Raw genomic sequence first — 26026 nt, 5'->3', positions numbered from 1 at the left:
TATTTCCTTTGAGACTGGTGAAAATGTACAGTACATGCTGATATAAATCCATCCATCCATTATCTAACCTGCTATATCCTAACTACAGGGCGACGGGGGTCTGCTGGAGCCAATCCCAGCCAATACAGGGCACAAGGCAGGAAACAAACCCCGGGCAGGGCGCCAGCCCACCGCAGTGCGCACACACACACACACACACACCAAGTACACACTAGGGATGATTTAGAATCGCCAATGCACCTAACTTGCATGTCTTTGGACTGTGGGAAGAGACCGGAGCACCCGGAGGAAACCTACACAGACATTGGGAAACATGCAAGCTCCACTGGAGGGAGGACCTGGGAAGCGAACCCGGGTCTCCTAACTGTGAGGCAGTAGTGTTACTCACTGCGACACCGTGCCGCCCTGCTGATATAAATGTCTTCAGAAAATAAAACAAAAAGTAGAAGTAGCTATCTAAGTGCTTTATAGTATTTTATTTATAGAGAAGCTGTAAGGAGCCAGTAAATGTTTAATGAATGTGGAATAATGGGTTGGCAGTCACCACTCAAAAACAAAAATGTATCAATTTCTAAAATACTATGCTTTAATTTGGATTAGTGATTCTTCCTTGCTGCTAAAATTTACAAACCATTAACTGATTTTACAGGGTATAAACTGTACAGTGTTGTTTATCATTTTTGTCAAATATCATGCTTAATAAAAGTACTTTTTGAAAATTTACTGCCATCAAGTCCAATCTAGCACTGTCCAGCGAAATTAATTCTCTAGTCGGTAATAGGAAACATCCTAAAGTACCCTTCATTTAGGAGGTTAATTTAAAACGAGATGACTTTAAAAAAATTACCTTTAATAAGCAGTATGATGAGTGGAACATGACAAAAATAGCATTGGTAGTTTTATTATTACACGTAAAGAGTACAGTGTTCAACTAACGTGCAACAAACCTTTTTTTTTCTCAGCCGTCATGATGAATTTAATTTTATTAAGTAGACTGTTGTGAACTTCCCAGAGGTTTATCTACTACGGGTAGTTTTGTTTTCTACTTGTCTGTTGTCTGATGACCATAATGCAATTCCCAGATGCCCTTCCAGGATTTTGACATGTTACAGTCCACGAGTTTGCAGAATTTGCTGTGATAGAAAAACACAGTAAGTACAGTATACAGGCCATGGTGACATAAATTATACTTTGAGGGCCTACCTAGTCATTGATTTCACCACATGATGTCACTAAATGATGTCGCTGTACCTCACTGGTTCAGTAATACTCTGTATGTCGCTGATTACACTAAGCACACAGCCTCTTCAAATGGTACTTCCAATGTAATCTTAGAAACAAACTATAACAGTACATACAGTAAGTAAAGGGCATTGTTTGATCTATTAAGATTTGCAACTTCTTGGTTATTCTCCTTGTATATCTCCTAAAACTTATGATTCTTTCAAAGTTCTCATTGAATTTAATAATGCTTCAACCTCCTCACAGCTTTATGCCATTTAGACCACCCTCTGAAGTGGGTGGGGGTCCAGAGAAGTTTATTTTACATACTGTATGCTTAATTTCATGTAAGCGTCTTTGATCCTGTTTTCTCCATTGCCACCAGGATTTTTGCATGCTCTATGAGTCTCTGCTTTGCTAATTTTGTACTTGTTGATAGATTTTTGTTTTTTGTTGGTTTTTCAGTGCTCCAGAGATGACTTCCCTTAAGTAGGTACATAAAATCTTGGTGGTCTTGTAGTTTTTAGACACATCTAAATGTTGCTATTGGCTGCCATTTCAGTTGTTTGCCTATTACTGTAGATTACCCTTTTGTTACTCCTTGATAATGCTATCAGAAACAAATTGCAAAAAGGAATGTACCTTGAAGAGGTCATATTGACAGGATGATTTACTGCTGACATTTTAGGAGAGAAAATAACAGGTTAAAATATTTATTACACTACTAAGAGTGTAGATTCAATCAGTATTAGAAATTTTAAGCCGATATTTCCCTCCATTTATAATCTGTCAGCATGCATCATTAATAAAGCAGACAGTGACATTTAATTTCTTGATATAATGTATCCATATAGTTTAGCTCAGTCAGCTTGGCCAGCCATCTGTTTTCAAAATTTACACTGGAGCTGGAATCTATTGTGACAGTATCAGACGTAATTCAAGAATCACTGCTGGATGAAATGCCAGTCTATCACAGGATACACTGATACATGCACTTTTCCTCACTTATATTTAGAGTTTTCACTCAACCTTCTATAACCGAGATGTGTATATTTATGTAGGTCCTCTACTGAGTACAGTTTCATGCCTGCAATCATGCATAGTTTTGGGATTTGATCAAAAGCAGAATGAGCAAACTCGACAAGGGCGGTGATCATGTAAGTCTGGCATAGTGTTTTTGTTTCATGTCATTTTGTGTTTAATTTAAAAATGCTTACAATTAGTGAACAACATGCTAGGTTTATAAGTTGTGCTCTTTATAAAAATAAATTGAATTTGTAATTATTAGACATTCCATAAATCCAGGTCCTAAATGCTAACTTTGATTACAGCTAGTTTCTTAATTAGAAGTCATGGTATGTCATTAGTGAAGCCAATCATTTAATTTGGTATCTGTTGTCATTATGTTGTGACATAAATTCCAATTAGTGTGTATTTTGTTTTTTTGGGAAAGCAAAATTCTTGTTTAAACAAATGTGTAGTAGTATCATTTGATCTTGGACCTTTTAATTTGTATTTTTTTAAACGTTTCATTGAAGCAGGAAGGCTCACAAGTGCAAATGGTTACAAGTTTCTATTTGTTATTTCCACTTTTGCATTAAGCTGAATTTGGTTAAGAAAACAAAGTGATTATGAGCCTGGAACTTTATTAAGCAGGTGGAATTTCCATCCATCCATCCATTATCCAACCTGCTATATCCTAGCTACAGGGTCACGGGGGTCTGCTGGAGCCAATCCCAGCCAACACAGGGCGCAAGGCAGGAAACGCACTCTGGACAGGGCGCCAGCCCACCGCAGCAGGTGAAATTTAGTCGAGAAAAAAATTGTATCGACTCATTTAACTTTTCTGCATTGAAAGCTTTGAATGCTGGAACAGGTCATCTAATTAAATGCTAAAATCAATTAACAGCAGAGGTTGTCTGATAATTAATACATTTCCTGGAACAAAAACCAGCAGCCTCAGTGGGGTTTCAGGAACAGGCTGAAGACCCCACAGAGCGATGAGAATGATGAAAACACAATTTTTTCACAAAAACATGTTCATTGCTTCCAGGGAGAGGTTGACTGCAGTAGTGTCCCAGCAAGACTTATCAACTAAGGAATAGAAATCAACAAAACGGCATAATAAATAGCAATGGGAACGAAGGCTGTTTTTTGCAGCTGGAAGGAAAATGTTCTTTCAGAGCTATAGTCTTGCATTCTCATAACATAACATTCCCAAACCCCCTTAATGCAATTCAAGGTCACAGAAGGTTGGAGCCTATCCCAGCAACATTTGGCATGAGGTAGGTATTTGCCCTGGAGGGGGGCACACAAGTACCCACATGGGAAAAATATAGAACTGGACATTAATCTAACGTGCATTACTTTGGGATGATGGAGAGAAACTAGAATACCAGGAGGAAAGCTTTACATAAAAATTTGCACCCAGGATGCTACATCTGTGAGGCAACAGTGCCTGCCACTGCATGACTCTTGAACTCTCTCTACAGTTCCACTTACTAGAACAGATTACAAAATACTGTGTTTGCAAATGTGTCGACATGTTGCTAACAGGTGTGTGTGTTTAGATCAAAAGACCGTTGTTCAACTGTTTTATGGTATGTTATGTACACTCATTTGAAAAATAATATTTCTGTGAAAGCAAAGGAAGAACACATGATTATATGACAATATTTTAATTTTTATAAACATCTACAACTGGAGTGATAATAATTTAATCATGAGGAAATGCTTTTTGCATTGTGAAAACTTTTAGATAGATTATGTTTTTGTTTTCTCTTGCTTATAATGAACAGACCACAATGCAATTTAAATGAATACAGGATACTACAATGTAATCTGTGCACTCAGTGCATACTGTATATATACATACATAGCCAACATTAGGCTCAGGTTACGACTAGCCCTGGACAGGACAAAGATCCATTGCAGGACGCACTCATGCACACACCTGTTCTCACACATACTAGGCTAATTTACAGTTACAGATCACCGAACATGCAGGTTTTTCAAATGTATGAAGAAAACTAGAATACGTGACCCTGTAGTTAGGATATAGCAGGTTGGATAATGGATGGATGGACTTACATAACAATTACTAGGAGTATTTCACATAGTTGCAGGTCTGGGATTCTCCAGTCTCCTGGAACTGCATTGCAGCAACATTTCAGGTATCCCTCAGTACAAATATTGTCATATTTTTTCATAATGGGAGGGCAAGTAACACTGTGTATTAGGTGTGTTCAGGCACATAGACCAGTTAAACAAAATGGGCAAAAACGGAGTATAATATAAGGTATGACGGATTGCTAGGGACCCTTACCAGGAGACACCCATGAAATGGAAAGACTGGGGAGACAGCGTGCACTGGGCATTGTCTTCCCCAGATCATTAGATGGCAGCCCCCCGGATTGCAGCGGTGCCTCAGCTTCCCACAGGGCATCATGGGAGCTTTTCTGCACAGCCCTGTTGGGTTCCATGGGTGCTGCCAGGAGGTGCTGCAGGGACTGGCAAGCTCTACCTCATCAGACTTCCACCTCACCCGATGTGCTTCTATACCATGCTTAGGGGACCACAAAAGTACTCCAGAGTGCTGCATAAAAGAAACTGGCTGCCTTAACTCCAGGAGCCAGAGTCAAGAGGAAGGAGATGCAGCTTGATGAGGGAGCAGAGAAAGAAGTGACAGAGAGAAGAACACAGAGAGTGATTTATTGTTACTGTGTGCTGTGTTGTATGGTGGTTGCAGGGTGGGAAACAGTTATTAGAAGGGTTTCCCACAATAAAAAGCCCAGTAACTGCAGCATTAATGGCTGAGCCTCTGTTGTGTCAGGTATTTGGAGAGCACACCCTGGTGACCACAAAGGAATTTGCTAGTTTTCCCCAGTTGCATGTGACTACCTAGAATGAGCAAGTTTTCTAATATGAATACTGAAAATAAAATGCTTCTGCACCTGGTGTTTTAGTGAATACCACCACTTAACCCAAAGTCAATAACATGAGGGTGGTAGAACAGAGCATCAGAATTATTTTGAAGCTGAGTGTCACACGTTTGTACCTTTAACTATATATAGCAAGGTCTGAAACTCTGCTGCTGTTGCTTTATATAGCTGTAGTTATTTAGAAAAGAATTTACGGATGCAGATATATTATAGCAATGGGCAATGTAATGCTATTTTAGCATAATTTTATTAAGCACAGAGATCAAGCTGAGCAGTACTATTACATTATCATGCAATTTACAGTTCACACTCTTAAAATTTTACAATTTGAAATCGCATAACTGTTAAAAGAACTTAGGACTGATGTTGGAGAAAATGTGATTTAGAGATAATCTTCATTATCTATTTTGTGGAAAACTCCCTTACATGTGAACAGGAGTATAGATTCACCATTAAGTGAACTTTAGGAGTTTGCTTCTTGAGGGTCACATTGAATAAAAAGTGGCCAATGTCTCTGATGGACCAATGAAAGAGATTTTTGACATTGTCCAGGCCCAGTCCTAGAACCTTGTTCACTTTTTTAAAAAGTTCCTATCTTTGTTAATGACAATATTCTAAAGAATACAATTAGAATTACATGCAGAGCTTATAATGAAGCACATACTTATGCTTCTATTTTCAGAATCCATTTTACTGTATAAACATATAACTGTGGTGTAAATCAACTACACACTTTTTCTGGGTAATTAACATCTCATGTAAGAAATAATAGTACCTCCTAACTCTAATTAACCCAAACAGACTTGCATAACAACTAAAATCCATTGAATCACAACATGTCCACTGCCTCGGCTCTGATCCGACGCATAATATTTTGCCAGTCATATCTTTCATAGACTGTATCCCTCGGGCCAGGCATGCTAATTCTAGAAGTCACCTACACCTGTTTTTTATGTTTACTGAGGTATTTAAAGTTATTCTGGTCCAAGCTTCAGGACAATATTTAATGTGCTTGGATTTTGTACCTTGATATACTGTATGTATTGTTATCTAGGACCTTAACTACTCCTTACATTTTTATTGCTTAGTTATTGATCAATTTCTGTTTTGATTACGGTATACTTTTTTTCTAAATGAGCCCACTGTGCCTCATTAATCTAAATTTATTATTATAAACAAACTGTTGTCATTCTCTTCAGTCCTTTAAACCACCTTCAAGTCCTAGATATTCCTGAACAATCCCACCCTTAAAATGAAATAAATTATGGTTACTGAAGATGAGGTGAAGAATGAACAGTGATGATCTATTTTGAAGGGCAGAGACTGAGAAGACATACCGTTCTGATGCTAGCCTTTTAGGCACTTAGGCCTACATCATCAAGTCAGTTTTATAAAAATCACTATTCTTTAATTGCTTTTAATAGAAATGTTTTGTCATCCTAATGTTCTTCCACTATATTTAACCTTCAAATCGCTGCTCACATTCAAGCTTTTTCCTAAATCTGTCAATGTATATTAATGGAACATACTTTCTGTTGAGATACATTTTAAAAATACTTAAATATTAGTTTAAACATTTTAGTTATTGTTTTTAAAAAATTGATCAATATTAAATTGTTAAAGGATGACAAGCTATATCTCCTAGGGATCAAAAGAATAATAATTCTTTAGAACTGAACACTAACACTGAAGAATTAAAAATTTTACTCTCTAAATATGTTTACAGTTCCTGTCTATGAAGATACTACTTATGGCATAGCACAGAGATAATTAATTCTGTGTACCTACAGTAACTACTACGATATATGAGCAAAATCAAGATGCTTTGTTATTTTCATTTACTCCATTTGCACATGTCTGAGAACAAAGAATAGTTGATTAAGTATAGTATCTGATATTAAGATTTTAATAGAAAAGTTTGTGTATGTTAGGAGGGAATTGTATTTCAAAAATGTGAAAAGATAAGCAGCAAACAACTGATCATTTATTAATCGTTTCAATTTGCTTTAAATTGGGATGTTGTCAGGCATCATATTTGCAGATCTTTAAAATTAAATCACCCTAATCTTCCATTAATGATCACACTTGAATATATGTTGATAGTAAAGAGAAGAATATTGGTAGCATTTCCAAATCATGCCATTTAATGGCATGGTGCTCACGAGTATTATGTTAGGTAGAATGCCCAGAGTGGACTGGGGGGTCCCGTGGCCTGGAAACCCTGCAGATTAAATTTTTTTCTTTCTTTTTGTTTTTTTTGTCCACCCTGGCCATCGGACCTTATTCCTTTTCTATGTTAACTAATGTTGTCTTATTTTAATTTCTTATTTTGTCTTTTATTTTATTTTCTTCATTATGTAAAGCACTGTGAGCTACTTTTTGTATGAAAATATGCTATATAAATAAATGTTGTTGTTGATGTTGTTGAGTAGATGACCTTATGCAATGCTGGGAAAGAGACTGATCGAAATTTCACAAAATGTTTTCTTAATCATTTTGCGCAGTAATTCAGTTGAAAATATTACACTGGCTACACATTTTCAGATTGAAATGACTCAATACTTACCCGGATTTAAACTCTGTTTGTGAATGATGGTATGTTACCCTAGCCTTGCTAGGGTATATGTTCTGGGAATATCCTCAATTAAAATCTTTTTGTGCCAATATCTTTTTTTGTTTATCAAATGGTGTATGATTTATGATCATCCCAAATCCTCTTAGAGCAGTGTTTGGAGTTATTTAGGACATGTTTAGACTATCTAGGGATATATTGCTTGTGATTTAATACACTAAATGTATACCCTATATTACTTAAAACTAGAAAAAAAAATATTAGACTGAAACTGCAGGGCTTCTTTAGAATTTGGCAAGAATTTAATGTTATTTTAAAATAAGTTTACAAGACCACAGACAAAGATTTGGCTAACCCGCTCTATTTGTTCCAATCCATGTCAGGATGAATACCACAATATGATTGTTTAAATGATTAATTAGCTTGATAACCAAATAGCCGGTGAAAGTGCGTTGCAGTGCATGTGTGTCACATGCCCATATCCTCATTCCTTAATGGTTCTTAATATAAAATATAATATACCAATGTTAAAAAATCAGCATTTAACTGAATATTGAAAACCATAAGAATGGCTTTTAAAATTAGGAATCATTCAAATTATGTCTGCAAATGTTAACCAATAATGCTACCCTTCTAGCTCATACAAATTCTGCTATGCTACATAGTCTATACTATTGATTATGGCTTCTAATAAAACTAATCTCATTAATTTCTCAGAAAGGCACTATTATGAATGAATTGTAGTTTTGTCACATATTCTATTACGCAAGTGTCATTTTTAAGTTTCTTTGTTTAAATTCACCTTATCTCTGTAGCATTTGTCAAAATGTATCCAAGTACTAACAATAAATGGACAAATTTGAAAGTCATATTGTGCCTGACACATCGAGCTTTGTGCTCTGGAAAGCATTTGGAGCTCAGGCAATATTTTTGACAAACATTATTCATTTTTACATGATTCTGCACTTACCGTATACCTCATGTTCCTAGAGCAGTATTTACTTTTCCCATTAAATACATGACAGTCCTCTCTACTGTTTTCAGCAACTTTTCTGTGGCAGCACTGCACCAAACTGAGTCTTTCGGTTGATAGACTAATGTTCACACATAGTAATATTATCATTATCAGTTTATTTACTTTTAACTATTTACAGCTCTGTTCCAGGCATTTATTATAATTATGATTTAAAAAAACTCATACCTGTCAAGTAAAGAATGTTTTAACAAACTTTCATGCACTCAGGTTATGGCTGATCACACCGAATTATTTAAAGTGTACAGATAGCCTAAGAGACTCTCGACATGAAACATCCTTTCGCCCCTGCAGATATGGACAGTTATCTCTCAGTGTATCAAACAATCTTGTTTTGGTTTTGCCTTGTTGCTATCTCACTTGCTTGGCCACATGTGGTTTTTAGAGGCAAATGACTGTTTCATACACTTCAGGCCTCTGCTTTTTGCATTAAAACCACAAAGGCTTTCTTAGGCTGATCACACTGAGATTTTCTGTGTTAGGCAGTAGTGTTTGAGATGTGAGAATGGTAATGAAATGTAAGGTACCTTTTGTTTTAAAACAATACATTTAAATTATTAAACTGACTAGGTACTCCATGATAAAAACTGGTTTGGTGTATGCTTATTATTAAGAGGGGTACGATGATGGATGAATGGTTAAAAATAGACAATTTAACTAAGGGCTAGCTATAATTTGGTTGTTGATGGAGTGACACATCATTACTTAAAAAGTCTATCAAAGTGATAATCAACATCAAAATATGTACTCTAAAGAAGCTTTAAAATATTTAGATGTTAAAGTAATGATTATAAAACAATAAAATTGTGCTTATTTTAAAATTACAGTGCATTATATGTAGAATTACTAAAGTTATAAGAGCACGTTTTAAGTGAATGTGCAAAAATATTCTATCCTTCACATCTTTTAAATGCAAAAAAAAAAGAAAAGAAATCTTTCTTCAAGAGTGCATTTCATTTTTTTTCTTTTAATGAATAATTTAAGACACAAAGCACTACATGGAAGCATACATGGTCACTGAACATCCATTTAAAAATTCTGCGGAGCATCTCTTTCTGAAGTAATCTCCAATGAGCTCATTCCCTAGACCCTTTCTGTGCCAAAGAAATGTGGAAAATTACATTCAGCTTTCCCACAAAATGTTTTGTGCTTTTAATGTATATCTCTTCAAATGTGCATAGTTTTTGACCCTTAAATTAAACTACCTACACTACCTAGCATTCTGTCTATAAAATATAGGCCATACTAATAGTTTACTGAACTATCAAAATATCCGTTATTGAACCAGCTCAGTGCTGGTAGAGGTAATGGTGATACTAGAGCCTATCCCTGCAGACATAGAAGCAAGGCTGGAATTAGGGTCATGTCACCCGAATCTATTGTTGCGTACACACGCATACACGCCCACACTCACTCATCTCTGATCAATTTTAGAACTTCTAATAAACTCAAAGAGCACATCTTTGAGATGCTGGAGGAAAACTGGCAGAAAAACAGACACTGGGAGAATATGCAGACACCAAACAGACAACGACAAGGCCAGCATTTGAACCCAGGCTTTGTATTTTGCAAGTTTGTTTCATGTTCTATTTAAATTAGTCTCTGTTATGATTGAAAGGGAATGAGATTTACAAACATATTAATTAGCATTTATCATGAGCAATGTTATTAGTACTTGCTGTCTTTCACATCCAAAAAGTTGGGTTTGATTCCTAGTTAAGTCATTGCGTGAGTATGCACCTTTTCCCTTTGTTAAGACAGCTTTTCTTCTAGTGTCCTGGTTTTGTCTCATGATGTATATTTTAAGTTTATTGACTCTGTGAGTGTATATATGAGGATGTGTGGCTGTGTGCATGATTGTCTCCAGTGACGAACCAGTGTCATAGTCTAATCTAGTTGCTTCCTTATGCCTGATGTGGCTAGATTAGGCTCCACATTTGTGAAAATCTACAGTGAACCAAGCAGGTTATGCAACTAGATGAATTATGTCTGTTACAACTTGACTCACTGCTAATTTTTACGGAGTGAAGTCGTAAAATTTAAGCATTTGCTCCTGTTTGGTTTACAGCAAATCAGCAACATTCGGGACTACATTTTTCATTTCAACTTGTTTTTAAAAAGTTAATACATTTTTTTAAATATTTTGGGTTAATTTTTTGTTTATGCAACGGTCCAAGTGGTGCCACATGCATGTGTTTGTTGTGTTACTTATGTCACAGAAAGTGATGCTATATGGAGGCAATCGTAACACTTGCTATTCATTGGTCGATACATGTTCAATTATTCTTAATTCTTAGAGATGATTAGTTTACGTACAATTAGGCCTTTAGCAGTAGGTCATGAACTTTTTGCTGTGACTCTGGGTTAGCCCTTTGATTTTGTCTGCCCAATTTCATATTCTTGTCAATTAGGGCCTCTTTGTCCTCAACTACAATTTTTGCTTCCCATACTTGATCTCCTAGTACTTGTTTGCTCGCAATAATCTCAAGAGGCTAAACGTCTCACAACAACACCATATGAGCAGTAAGCCCTGTAATTGTAATGGAGGCACCAGAGATGATTTGCCACTTTGGAAACAAGAAAATAAAAGATCTATAGACTATTTGAAAGGGACCAATAGGAAGCACCACATGGATTCTAGTAAGCAATGCTGAGAATGTACAGCTCTTTAAAACAAAGTACCAAGCAGACTGTAACAAAATAGTCATTGACTTGTAGCCAAGTCCTCAAAGTAAGCAGCCCAAATACTGTGGAGAGAAACCTGACCATTTAGGACCCAGTCGATCTGCACACACTTCTTCAGCGATTTTCTATTGCAGCCTTCATTTACATAATCTTATCGAGTTATCAAAAGTTTCACAGTGTCTCTGTGACCACCAGCCATATAGTGTGACATTCCCACTGACTCGCTGAAGGTGCTTTGTAACTATCCATAACGAATATTTACTAATAATATACAATAATAATAATATAATAATAATGGAATAAGTTACTGAGTAGTCTGGTAGACAGTAGGATTTAGGTACTTTCAGAACTTGACACTTGATATTATTTTCTGAAGAATTAAGTTGATAAGATTAGTGAACTTTGCTGGACTGAATGGTCTCTTCTTGTCTAGATTATTCTAATGCTCTAAAAAATCAAAATAGATCTGATTTTGTTGCAAGTCATGTGTGCAACAACCATTTTGCACTCAGCAAGAAGTACAATGTATACAATCCCATTGTCCATGGCCAGATTTTTTCACATTATAAGTTAAAGCAAAGAGAACACCAGATGTACTGGCTTCCTCTTGGTTGTTCTCCATGCTGTTTGTTTAGTTTTATGTCATGGATAAAGCTTTATTCAGGTGTACTCCAAATTAATTAGCTGCCAAAATGTATTGACCACTCAATAATTTTGCGGCAACAGAGGAAATTTGAAACTATGCATAGAAGTCATGAGAGAGTTATGTAATCCATCATTCCCTTCAATTCCTAGGTGGGTAATCTGACATCCTCAAGACAATGAGAACCTTTCAAATATACTGCTTTCCAGAAAATCATCTATCCCAGAAATGTATGTGTGTCCTCTGCATAGTGTGACACTGGCATCAGACAATATATATAGATGCAGGGACACCAGTGTTTGCTGGAGGGAGTTTAAAGTCCAAATACTAGTCCTAAACTTGAAGGTGCAAGGAATGATTCCTGGAATCGGATTAAAGCTGCCTCAGAGTAGAGAGTGAGCTGTGAATGGAGATTGGTGGAGTATGATGGAGAACTTACATTTAAAAGAAGAGAAGACATATTGTGAAACAGAGGGAGATAAGTGGCCAGGAGAGGGTGATGTAGTGTGGTTAGATTTGGTGAAACACTTGCAATGTCAGATCCAGATGACTAGCAAGGGTTTCTTTGCCATCTTTTCTTTAGACATTTGGAGTTCTCCCTATTGAATTTTCCCATGTTTGTTTATGTTTTTACAAAACCAAACCTCATTTTGTACTATTTTGGGTGAATTTAGATACCATGGGGTTGTTCTTCTTTTAAACCAAAAGTACATACAAAATGTATGAATAAATTGATTTATCCACAGATAAATAAGTAACTACAAACATGTATACATTTAAAATGTGGGATGTTAGCTATGATGATTCTTTTGTAATATAGCCTCTAATATGTTAGTATTACCCAGTTTGAACTGTCTAGTGGGACGATTCATGGTTGTTAATTTTTTTTAAAGTCAAAGCAATTCATTGAACAGGAATTGTGGAATGTTTTTCATTTTTATTCCAAGTCTCTTCAACATGAAGTTAATCTTTCTAAATAACTGTTTTTTACTTTAATTAAATGCCCTGTAGTGTTATCTAACTTTTGAATGCAGAATTAAATAAGAAGAATTAAAATTTCATTTTAGTAGAAACAGACATTTGAACTTTAGCATAATTTCTTTTTTTCAAATTGCTAATGAAAATTAAATATAATGAGGTTAAACATAAAGTTTATCAAAAACCATTTAAACCTTCATGGTTAATTTCTACCATTCATTAATTTATTTATTTTCCATTACACAGCTGTGGTGAGCTAAAACATAACTCTTCATAATCAAATGTATGACAGGAATGAACTCTAGATGGATAGTTCATCCATCATAAGTTAACACTCACATATCCAGACATGACAGACTTAGAATTGTCATTCAAACCATCATAAACAATTCTGACATGGACAGCAAAACTGAAATAACTAGAGAAAACTTATTTTGACAAAAGGGGAACATTCAAATTTTGCACAAAATGAGCAGAATTTGAATCCTTGTTCCTGGAGCCACAGTACTACACTAGGCTTCTGCTAAGCACACAGAAGTCAGATCCCCACTGGATTCTTATATGCATGATAATGATGGGTCCAAAAACAAGTATCTAGGCCTACTTAATAAATGTTCCTGTAGGTTGTGGTATGCACATAGGAAGTTCACTTCCTATATGTGTTACAACATTCCATCCATTCATTCACATTGTATCGAGGATGAGGCATGGGCCAATTCCTTACAAGATGTCAGTCATTCACACAGCACACCTGAACAATTTTAATTCATGAAATTACATAATATTCACATCTTATGTATGTGAGTACCTGGAGAACGTGGAAATGAACAAACTCTTTACATCCGTATGGTCTAAAATTGAACTCTGTTCCTGGGAGCATACAACATATTTCTTCAAATTGATATTGATGGAAGAATTGGTTAATTTGTACAGTACGGAGATAAATATAAAAATGTAATGCTGACATGTAGCAGAACTGTATTAGGGTGCATCAATATACTGACTCAGTGTAATTTACACTCATTGGGTAAATTATTAAGAGCATCTACACACCTGTTTATCCATGCAATTATCTAATCAGCCAGTCTCATGTGGCTGCAGAGCAGTGCCTAAATCATGCATATACAGGTTAGGAGCGTCAGTTAATGTTCATATCAAACACCAAATGGGGAAAAAATGTGATTTCAGTGATTTCAACTGTGGTGCGTGATCAATGGTGCCAGATGGGTTGGTTTGAGTATTTCTGTAAATGCTGATCTCCTTGGATCTTTATGTACAACAGTCTCTAGAGTTTACTCATAACGGTGTGAAAAACAAAAACATCCAGTAAGCAGCAGTTCTAGGGATGAAATTGCCATGTTGATGAGTAAGGTCAGAGGAGAACAGCCAAACTGGTTTGAGCTGACAGAAAGGCTATGGTAACTCAAATAAACACCTTGTGCAGCTGTGGTGGGCAGAAAATCACTTCAGAATGCTGTCGGTTTCCACACCTGATCAGCCAAGAACAGAATGCTGAGGCTGCAGTGGGCATAGGTTCACCAAAACTGGACAGCTGAATACAGGAAAAATATTGCCAGATCTGATAATTTTCAATATCTGCTGAGACACACAGATGGTAGGGTCAGAGTTTGGTGGCAACAGCACGAATCCACGCATCCAATTTACCTTGTGTCAACAGTCCAGGCTATTGGTGGTGGTGTAATGGTGTGGGGAATGTTTGCTTGACACACTTTGGACCCATTAGCACCAATCAATCGTTACTTGAATGAGAAAGCCTAGTATTATTGCTATCATGCCCATCCTTTCACAGCCACAATTTACCCATCTTCTAATGGCTATTTCCAGTATGACAATAAATCAGGTTACAAAGTTGTTTCAAACTGGTTTCATGAATATCACAATGAGTTCTTCAGTGTCCTTCCTAGTCATTAGATCTGAACCCAGCAGAACATGTATGAGATGTAGAGGAATGTGAGATGTGTAGCAAAAATGTGCAGCTGGCAAATCTGCAGAAATTGTGCAAAGCAATCATGTCATCATGGACCAGAATCTCAAAGAAATGTTTCCATCATCTATCATGAACAACTGAAACTGTTTTGAGAGCTAAAGAGAGCCATACACAATATTAGTATATTTATTCCTAATAATTTGCCCACCAAGTAGTTGTACTGTTAGAAATTACACACACCAACTATTACTTTTTTGGAATGGTCCAGTTAGTGTCACATAGTTTAATAAATACTAGGCTGACCCGCCTTTTAAGGCGACCGACTTTTAAGTTGACCGCTTCTTAAGGCAAGACAATATGTAGATCAATTTGATATTTTATACAAACTCATTAATTTGATTATATTGCATTTGAGCGGTATTACTTTAATACTCGTAGTTTCTGTTATTTTTGTGATGAAATTTAAACTTTTTTCTATATTGAGGTCGCCCTTTTGAACCCTCCTGATATTTACTACGCGGTGAGGCATTTGTACTCCATCAACATTAATTATTTCCAGAGACATAATTTTGTCTATTTTTCCAGTGCATCGCACAAAAGCAAGGAGCGATGGGAGCACCAGAACTCTGCTCACATCATGTCGCTTCGTACCGAAAACTGCAAGTAGTAAGTCTGTGATAAGCGGAATACCACTACGCTTTCCACTAACGGGACGGAAGGACAATCCCTACCGCTTTCATATATAGTAAGAAAGAAGAAGAAGATATCGCACAGTCTGGAGTAGAAAATCATCTTTAACCTGGAAAAACGAAACTACAAATCCCATCGTGCATTGCAAAATGGGCGGGCGTGTGAAACTCCGCGCCTGCGTAGCACTCACGGGACGGAAGGACAATCCCGAATGCTTTTATATAGAAGGATAAGAGACAAAGCATTTAATTTCTCCATCGTCTTGTGTCTTTTGGGGCAAGTAGGCAGTATCTTCTGTTATTTTTTACTTCTATTATTATGAGTGGTATACAGTATTGTAACACTACTTTATATAGTGAAAGTTTTAAAGTCAAAACTGTTCCACCAGATAAAAATCTGTTCAAAGACTGTCAGACAAACCCTTGAGAAAGTTGAACTTTTCAGAGTAAAATATTAGGACTGGTAAGCAACATTGTCTCTGATCCTAATCATGTCCAGAACAGTGCATACTTACCATCAAATCTTGGGTTCCACAATTTAATAGGGTAAGACTGAAGTGCATCAATCAGTCCTTAAACTAAACAATTTATAATTTGAACTTACTCCAGATCAAATGTACATTAAATTGTGTTTTGTGATGGTAAGTGTTCTGTTTAATGTACATATCTTTTGTTATAATTTAAATTATTTGGGTGATGCTGCAGGTGCAACTGCTGTGGCGCAAGAAAATGTTCATATTTGTCTGACAATAAAGTCTTATTAACATCATTATTATTGTTAAAAACTTTTGTAAATTTAATTTGTGCCAGAATAACCTATGATGTTTATCCACAATGACACATGGCTACAGAAATAATATTATTGGATAGGTGCATGGCTAAAAACACTTTAAATAAAGATTCTATTACAAATACACTATGTGATTAGATATCCACAATTAACAACCAATAGCTTGAGACACTTGGATAGTAGCAAATGATACAAACGTGATACAAATGATGCAAATATTCTTTACTATTGTGTTACAAATGAGGATATATGTACATGGTAGATGATAACAGAATCATAAACAGTGTAGGAATTCACTAAAGTTCACAACTAGGAGTCCTTTCTCCTTCCAGAAGCCTTTTTTCTTCTCTTTGCTTATTATTTTCTTAAAAAACACCCCTTTGAATTCCTTTTAGAGCACACCACCAAGATTCTGCGCAACACTGTCTCATGTGTGATCCCACTATTTCTACATCTGCCTGTCAGTAACTGCTGGCAACTATTTCAAACAGAGCACAAGAAGAAAGCGAGGATAAAGGAACATCCTAGTCCTATTACAGAGACTGCAATTAAAAGACATGTGATGGTCCTTATTAGTCTGGATGACATGCTTTCAAAGACAGTGCCCCGATGCGTTTTATAATATATGTAGGTTACTAACTGAATAATCATAGCTAATTGCCTGTCAATGATATCTAATATAGTAAGACTGTAACTAATTCAATCCTTGTTGTTTTTTATTGGTTTCAAGATCCTTGCAGCTACATCTTACTGTACTTGATTATCCCATTGTGCACTGCCCAGAAAATTGGTTCATGAAGCAGTAATTTCCAGAAAACAGTGCAAAAAGTCTGATGTCAGATCAGAAGAGCCCTGCAGGTGATACATAATTGACTAATATAAAATGCCTGCCACAATGCTTCATTAACACAAAGAGGTTGGTAGAGGTCATATTTGCCTTCTAATGTTTACTCACTGACCTATAATCTCTGAATATGACATACCGTATACAGACACTCAAGTGGTGATTACAGATGTTGATTGAACGCCATCAATGTTTAATGAAAGTATGCAAAATTAAGCATGCTATGACTTTCTCTCACACATTTTATCAGGAAGAGACCAGAATGAATATTTTATTAAAGGACATAAAATATATTTGCATCTTTTTCAGTTATAAAACACTCATTCATCTTTTATACCCAATGCATATTTTAAAATGTATTTTACACTTTAGATATTGGCCCTGAAGTGAGAGTTCTTGAGTCTCACCCATCCATCCAGAATGAGTTTCTACCTTGAGCCCAATGGAGTTCTGCTTTTTTAAACCCAGAACAAAAAAAATAGAATTTTCAATAATTACAGATGTTTTTCTCTTTTTATATATAATTATACACACAATTTATTTGTTTCCTTCTTGTTAATTATTAATGTAATAATTAATCATAAGGCTATTTTAACACTTTCAGTTACATGTAGCATTAATTTATATCATTACAAGTAAGTGCTAATAAATGCTAAAGAAGCAGAAATAAAAGGGCATTTGTGGTTATTTTATAAGGGTTATCTTACTAAATTGGCAAGCCTTTATAAGAATATTTATTAAAATATGAAGCATTTTTGATTTTATTTTTAAAATTCTCTTTACGTTATATTTAGGATTATTAAAATGGTCTGAAAGAATATTGTCTGTGACTTGTGCTGGCCTACAATACTTTATCTCTGGTTTTATGTTTAGTTTAATCTTACTGAATGTAGGAATCGGCCAAGATGCCCTGGTCTTTGACCACCATTTTTAGGTGCTTGCACATTTAATGTGAAAAGCGTCTGCTGTGATAGCCATGTCTGTATGTCTGTCTGTCCGCATGAAACCACCCTGTGGAACAATCTTGTTGATATTTGGCACACTTAATCCTTAAAGAAATATACAAGTTTTTAAATTTTTAAATCTTTACTTATTTGCATAGGCAAATCTGCAGACTCATCCATATTAACTTAAAACAGAGAAACATTCTGTGCTAATTCAACTACAAACTAGTTTACTGTTTTAATTTTACTGTGACGGTGGTTACATCAACTTCTACATTTTATATACGAGTCTGTTCCTCTTTTTCAGCTCTGAATGTTGCTGCTGGCAATCGATCCAAAACACAAGTTAATGAAATACCAGCAGGATCCGTACACAGGTAGGAAGTCACTGTCATGGGCTGCTGCACCAGCACAGGTGGGCAATCCTATGTCGGCAAGTCAAGCTGGGCATGTGCGGAAAACCCTCCATCCGCAAACTGTTTAATGCTTCATGAAGTCTTCCCAGCTGCTTGAGCACAAACAGAAAAGAACCAGTGCATCTGCCTGTCACTCCTACCGATGCTTTAAGTTGTAACAAATAAGTTAAATGATCTTCCTAACAGTAATAGTATAAAATGCAAGAAAAGAAACAAAAGGTTATCTACATATGAAATACTATGTGTCATGTAAGCCATTATGCATAAAGTATTTATCTTTCACAAAACTAACTTCACAGCTGCATAAGCTGCAGATTATAGTGATTCATTATATTTTACTTAAACAATAATTTACCATCAAACTGCCACATTCATCTGGTATCTGTAATGGTTGGTTGCAATAACAAAATTTGCCTTTAACTTATTGTATTCCTTAACATTTGTCATACCGGAATAGCTTTGCAAGTCCTATTTCATTTAAATTATTACAGGCAGACATGCAAAGAAGCAAAGAAGGGAATTATTGAAAAAGTTTTATTTAGCTTATGTTAAATGGCAGTGTGGGAATATAAGATGTGTGTGTGTGTGAGTGAGAGCGGTCCCTGTGATAGACTAGAGTTCTCTCCAGGCCTGTTTTCAGCCTTTAGCTCAAGCCTGTTTGGATATCCCACAACCCTGAAATAGACTGAGAAGATTCAAGAACCTCCCTACCAATTTTCATTGAGAGCTACAGCACTTGCACAACTGTCAAACACACCTGAATGTTAACATCATACGTACCTTTTCTACCTTGCTATTAAATGCCATTGTACCCTTGAAGTGAAAATGGACATATGTGACATCCTTCTGGACAAATGGTTGACCCGTCTAACTATAGGCACACCTTGGCTTTAAGAACCAAAAATAATATTTTTTGTGAGTGTGGGGTTTATTCTTCAGGTATATTTTCATATTCTCATTTTCCATCTACAGGTGTTATGAGAACCCCTTGTACATATAGGCAAAGAACCTTAAACTGAGCTTTTATTTTACTGGATTTAACTTTAAATGTCTTCTTGGATTAATGGAGTGGTGACACCTTTTGAAGTTCTAAAATAAGTTATGCATTACAACATTAAAGTGTTTACTCATGTTTTGCTTATATTGGATACAGAGCAAGGGAAGGCCAACAGAAGGAAATAAACACAAACGGAAAGACAGTGGGAATATCAAATCAACACAAACCAATAATACAATTATAAAAAAGTTTGTCCTGCTAATGCTGTCCTGAAAACTAATAAGGCCTACCTATTACATATCACTAAAGTTTAAAACCAATTCTTTACATGTGAATATGTCTGTCATTAACTTGGCAGAATTTGATGTGATCCATTTTATACACCTATTGTAATCACTGGAGCTCATTTGAAGAGCCAAAGAGCTCACCGGGAAAAAGTCAGCTAAACCAGTGATGAAGATGATAATGAGAATGTCAGGATTCCATTAGAGAATATTTTATTTTGCTGTTTTTCATTTTTTGAATTATTACTGCTGGTAATCTTTATTGCTGTTGTCAGGGTTTAATTTTGTTTTGTTTCATTCAACAATGTATATTTATTGTTATACATTTTTATTGTCAATTGCATAAACGCTGCCTTGTGTTAGTGGCAACCGCAACATTGATAATAGCTAGAAGACCCATTGGCATCCCAACATTCAATGTCACTAGCATCTGAACTTAGGATCAACAAAGCCAACACTCACAATACCTTATCACTAAAGCAGCCTAAAGAAAAAACAAAGAATTATTCGATTAGTTTGGTAACAAACTTAAATTAGACTTTGGAAATGAGAATTGTGATTAACGTTTTGCTTGTGGGATTCATCAGCCTTACGTGACCGACCTCATTTTTTGATTACACCTTTCAATACACTTTTCAATAATGTCATTTCTTTCTGGCACTCAAACCTTCCCTTTGACTATTAACCATATATATATATATATATATATATATATATATATATATATATATATATATATATATATATAAACTGCTCAAAAAAATTAAAGGAACACTTTGAAAACACATCAGATCTCAATGGGAAAAAGAAATCCTCCTGGATATCTATACTGTTATAGACTGGGTAATGTGTTAGGAGCGAAAGGATGCCACATCGTTTGATGGAAATGAAAATGATGAACCTACAGAGCCCTGAATTCAAAGACGCCCCAAAAATAAGAGTGAAAAAATTATGTGGCAGGCTAGTCCATTTTGCCAAAATTTAATTAGAGCAACTCAAAATTTGCGCAGCACTTTGTATGGCCCCTGTGTTCTTGTATACATGCCTGACAACTTCGGTGCATGCTTCTAATGAGATGACAGATGGTGTTGTTGGGGATCTCCTCCCAGATCTGGACCAGGGCATCACTGGACAGTCTGAGGTGCAACCTGGTGGCATTGGATGGACCAAAACATAATGTCCCAGAGGTGTTCTATTGGATTTAGGTCAGGAAAGTGTGGTGGCCAGTCAATGGTATCAATTCCTTCATCCTCCAGGAACTGCCTGCATACTCTCACCACATGAGGCCAGGAATTGTCGTGCACCAGGAGCCACTGTACCAGCATAGGGTCTGACAATGGGTCCAAGGATTTCATCCTGATACCTAATGGCAGCCAAGGTGCCTTTGTCAAGCCTGTAGCGGTCTGTGTGACCCTCCATGGATATGCCTCCTCAGACAATCATTAACCCACCATCAAACTAGTCATGCTGAATGATGTTACAGGCAGCATAATGTTCTCCATGGCTTCTCCAGACCCTTTCACTTCTGTCACGTGCTCAGGGTGAACCTGCTCTCATCTGTAAAAAGCACAGGGCACCAGTGGTGCATCTGCCAATTCTGGTATTCTATGGCGAATGCCAATCGAGCTGCATGCTGCTGGGCAGTGAGCTCAGGGCCCATTAGAGGACATGGGACCCTTGGGTCACCCTCATGAAGTCTTTCTGGTTGTTTGGTCAGAGACATTCACACCAGTGGCCTGCTGGAGGTCATTTTGTAGGGCTCTGGCAGTGCTCATCCTGTTCCTCCTTGCCCAAAGGAGCAGATACTGGTCCTGCTGATGGGTTATGGACCTTCTATGGCCCTCTCCAGCTCTCCTAGAGTAACTGCTTGTCTCCTAGAATCTCCTCCATGCCCTTGAAACTGTGCAGGGAGACACAGCAAACCTTCTGGCAATGACACGTGTTGATGTGCCATCCTGGAGAAGTTGGACTACCTGTGCAACCTCTGTAGGGTCCAGGTATTGCCTCATGCTACCAGTAGTGACACTGACTGTAGCCAAATGCAAAACTAGTGAAGAAACAGTCAGAAAAGATGAGGAGGAAAAAATGTCAGTGGCCTCCACCTGTTAAACCATTCCTGTTTTGGGGGTCATCTCATTGTTGCCCCTCTAATGCATCTGTTGTTAATTTCATTAACACCACAGCAGCTGAAACTGATTAACAACCCCCTCTGCTACTTAACTGACCAGATTAATATCCCATAAGTTTCATTGACTTTATGCTATACTCTGATTAAAAAGTGTTCCTTTAATTCTTTTGAGCAGTATATATATATATATAGCTTGACATATGAATACCAAATTAACACTTGGTTAATAACATGAGATATGCTGAAATGAGATGAATTGAGTAACCATAAAAAAATCACAAAAATCAATCAAGCAAAATGAAATGTATGTTTTAATGCAAATTATTCAAAACAATGGTTAGGAATCAGGGACATGATCAAAATTCAAAGCAAAGAGGCTGCAGAATAATGCACATAATAAACAGTAGCATAACAAGATAAATATGGTTTGTTTTAATGGTTTGAAAACACATGCTGAATCACAACACAAGGGTTTTGTTCCCTTTTACCACTACAACTTTACTATCTGACAAGCAACGCAAATACTATAGAAGGGCAGGTTTAAAGCCAGTCCTATCTGGGCATAATGTATTCAGCATGGCGGCACAGTGGGAGGCACAGCTCCCTAACTGATCCAGTGTCCCAGATTTGAATCCTAAACCCAGTAGTGTCTACATGGGATTTTCCTTGACAACTCCAGTTTAATTTCCTAAACCATTAAAATCATTTATTGGTTAATTAATCGTTATGTTAATTGGTCCGGTGAGAGTGTGAGTGTAGGTGTGTGAAGGACCTGCAATGGTCCTGCCTTGTGCCTGATGCTGCTTTGATAGACTCCAGTCCCCAGTGACACTGCTTTGGACTGAAAATAGTAAGCTATCTACCAGAAAAGGAAAGGTTTAAGGGAATATAACTTACTTTATGAGTATTCTTAAGACCATAAATGAATAAATTGGCAGTTTCAACACATTTAAAGTGCATTGAGAGAGCCAAATCAGGTTCAAGACAGAGTGGTGGTGGAGTTTATCCCCACAGAATCAGGCACGGTGTGAGTGTGTAATAACCAAGGAAAGAGTATTAATACAGATATATAAAAAAAGAAAAGAAAAATGTGCATAAAATCCATTGTTGTTAAATTATTTCATTCCTCCGTGTCAGAGTGCATATACTGCCAAAGATGTGACTGTGGGACTATTTATTTTGTCCTAGAATTATTTTGCATCACCATTTTGCTTTGTTCTGCCATTTTATGTACTTTCACTTTGGTTGTTGTGATAGTAACCTTTTCTAGAGAAACCCAGAGATGCACTAAATGTGACTTCATCACCTTATTAATGTTGGTGTACACATTCCCATAATTATCCTAGATTTGAATAAACTGTATATGTTTTGTTAGCAGTTCTGCTTAACATTTATTTGGTTTCTAGACATTCATTTGTCTTTCAGACTTTATTGTTTGCTTAGTTTGCCACTAATGGACTTCCTGGTTATGACTTTAGACAAATATTTGATTATGCGTATCTCCTGGTCCTATCTCATAAAAAAAAGTGCTGTCTCTTTCTCTCCCTCTCTCTGTCTAATACAATACACCCCAATTGTCCTTTTGCAAAGAACCTGCCTCTAGCCCCACTTACTATTGTCCACTGTCATTAGCAGTGATGCAAAAGGAAAGGTCTTGTGAAACAAAAAAAGCATGATTGAGGCTTTTCACTGAAGCATTGAACATTTTTCCGAAGTGTAAGCCTTTAATCAACATCTTTCCTAAGTGTAAGCCTTTAATCTACAGTAGTACTCCTTAAGTTGACTTGCTATTGTTAAATGTTTTGGCCCTTTTTGCTATTCTTCTGGTTATGATTTTTATCAAGTGTCTTGGATACTTTTGCTTGTGCTCATCTAACCTTGTATTCTGTCCCCCACCTATTTTAAAGGGTTCTTACAAGAACGATCGCCCTTAATGTACCATGTAGTTTCTCTACCCAATTGCAAACAATAAGAGCTCTCATTATGTTTATAATATGAATAGGACTCTGCTGTCTTCTCAAGAAACTGGTATTTTGATTGTAGATCACTGGTTCTCAAATTCAGTTCTGGGGATCCATTGTGTCCAAACCAACACCTGTTTTAACTGTTCTTCCTACATAATAAAGCAACCATTATTTCCCAGTTTCTATGTTGCTGTGTAGGGCTGCCAAACATCCTTATTTTCCCAGAACTTTCTTCATTTTTTACATGCCATGGACTGTCCGGGAAGAATTTCTAAAGTTTTGAAAATGTCCTGAATTTTGGCTCCTAAAATTTGAAAATCTCCTTATCTTTATCATTGGTAAAATTTGAAAGCTGTACAACAATCAGCATTTGCAGAAATAGTATGCACACTTTTTTCACAGAATTTTCACTTCTGTTCTGCTAGTAAACAACGCAGATATTAACAAGAATAGAAGCAACCTTTTCGAGTTCTTGGCTTTTGTCTGTCCAACTTGGCTTTTCACTTCATCTTTTGAACTCAGCTTTATCTTCTTGATCAGTAGACAGTTCATTATAAATGTTGCTCCTTTCCTTAATTATTTGTAATCCTAATTCACCAGAACTAAGTGAATTTATTCAAAATCACGTTTTCTATTTGAGATCTTATTTTCGATTCTTCTTTCAGCAGCTTGGTTAAACAAGAAATTTGATACATCTAGGTATAGTCCATCACATTTAAGTGCAAGTAAGTACTGCTTTGTAATATTTTAATGGAAAATATTGTTATTACCACCAGTTGTTCCAAAATGAGTTTATAATTGTAAATGAATGAGTCAACTATTATAGTTTCAGTTAATTTGTGTGTGTAAAAAAAATCACACATTTATTCTATCATATAAATGTAATATTTTTATAGTTATCAGTTGATCAAGTAATAAGACCCTTCAAATAATTTAATAATATGTTCATAATTCTTTCATTTACATAAATTCAGGCATATCCACTACGCCGAAAATAAAGTGCAGGTTCAGACTACTTGAACAACAAATATCCTTGTTTTATCAGATTTATCATATTATATTAGATTTACTGATAAAAATAGTTTCAGTGGAAACATAAAAGTATGTAAATAAATGCAAATAAACTAAATTGAAAAGAATAAAATTATTTTTATTTTACTAGAAGTGAATTTACCATGTGTATAATTTTTAAAGGTTTACGACAGTTAATACAGTGGTACCTTGGTACACGTCCGCCTGTAAGTCCAGCTTGGTATATGTCCTGTTTGGACGTGAAAAATGTTGCATGGTATACGACCTTTGTTTGTAATACGACTCGCGTGCTAGAACACCGCATGCTACCTCTCTCGAGACAAAGCCACGACTGCCCACGTGCATCAGTACGCCAGTTGCCAGCTTTCAGTGAGCAACCTGCACGCTACCCTTGTTTACCTCTCTTGAGACAAAGCCACGACTGCCCACGAGCATCAGTACGCCAGTTGCTAGCATTCAGTGAACAGCCCACGTTATAACTCTCTGTGAATTTTCACGTGATGTTGTGTTTTTTCGTGTAAATTTGAATTGATTGTTGAAAAATATAAAGGTGGCATGCGTATCCGGTACTTGGCTGCTGCATAACGTATGGCGAGAACGATGGTATCTACGACTGTGAAAAACAAAGATGTTATTAAAAAGTAATGTGAGGTTAAATTTTCATTTATTTCATCTAATTGCTTTGTATTTATGTATTTTAGTATTAAGCAGTGTTTAAATTATTTTATACAACCCCATCAATGTATAATATGCCAATAACAATTTTTTTTTTCATGGGAATGGATTAATCATTTTCCCTTTATTTCTTATGGGAAAAATTTGTTTGATATATGTCCTGTTTGGTATAAGTTAAAGGATCTGGAACGGATTAAGGATGTATACCGAGGTACCACTGTATATCCAAATATGAATGAAGG

At 36.2% G+C, this 26026-nt stretch overlaps 1 protein-coding gene and 1 long non-coding RNA gene across 4 annotated transcripts in view; one reads left to right on the top strand and one right to left on the bottom strand.

The window, feature by feature from the left end:
* The window catches only part of LOC120527383 (transient receptor potential cation channel subfamily M member 3-like), an 881963-nt gene that overhangs the window by 370434 nt on the left and 485503 nt on the right, over nt 1-26026 (bottom strand). The gene's annotated exons all lie outside the window — the stretch shown is intronic.
* Nucleotides 15911-20646, top strand: LOC120527384. Its single transcript, XR_005633327.1, has 3 exons — nt 15911-15991; nt 17231-17416; nt 18596-20646. It is a non-coding gene; the product is annotated as an uncharacterized LOC120527384 (long non-coding RNA).

The sequence above is a fragment of the Polypterus senegalus genome, chromosome 4 (assembly GCF_016835505.1).
Source record: "Polypterus senegalus isolate Bchr_013 chromosome 4, ASM1683550v1, whole genome shotgun sequence".
NCBI classification, from domain to species: domain Eukaryota; kingdom Metazoa; phylum Chordata; class Cladistia; order Polypteriformes; family Polypteridae; genus Polypterus; species Polypterus senegalus.
Note: the sequence above shows the minus strand (reverse complement) of the source record. Positions and strands in the feature narration are given on the sequence as shown.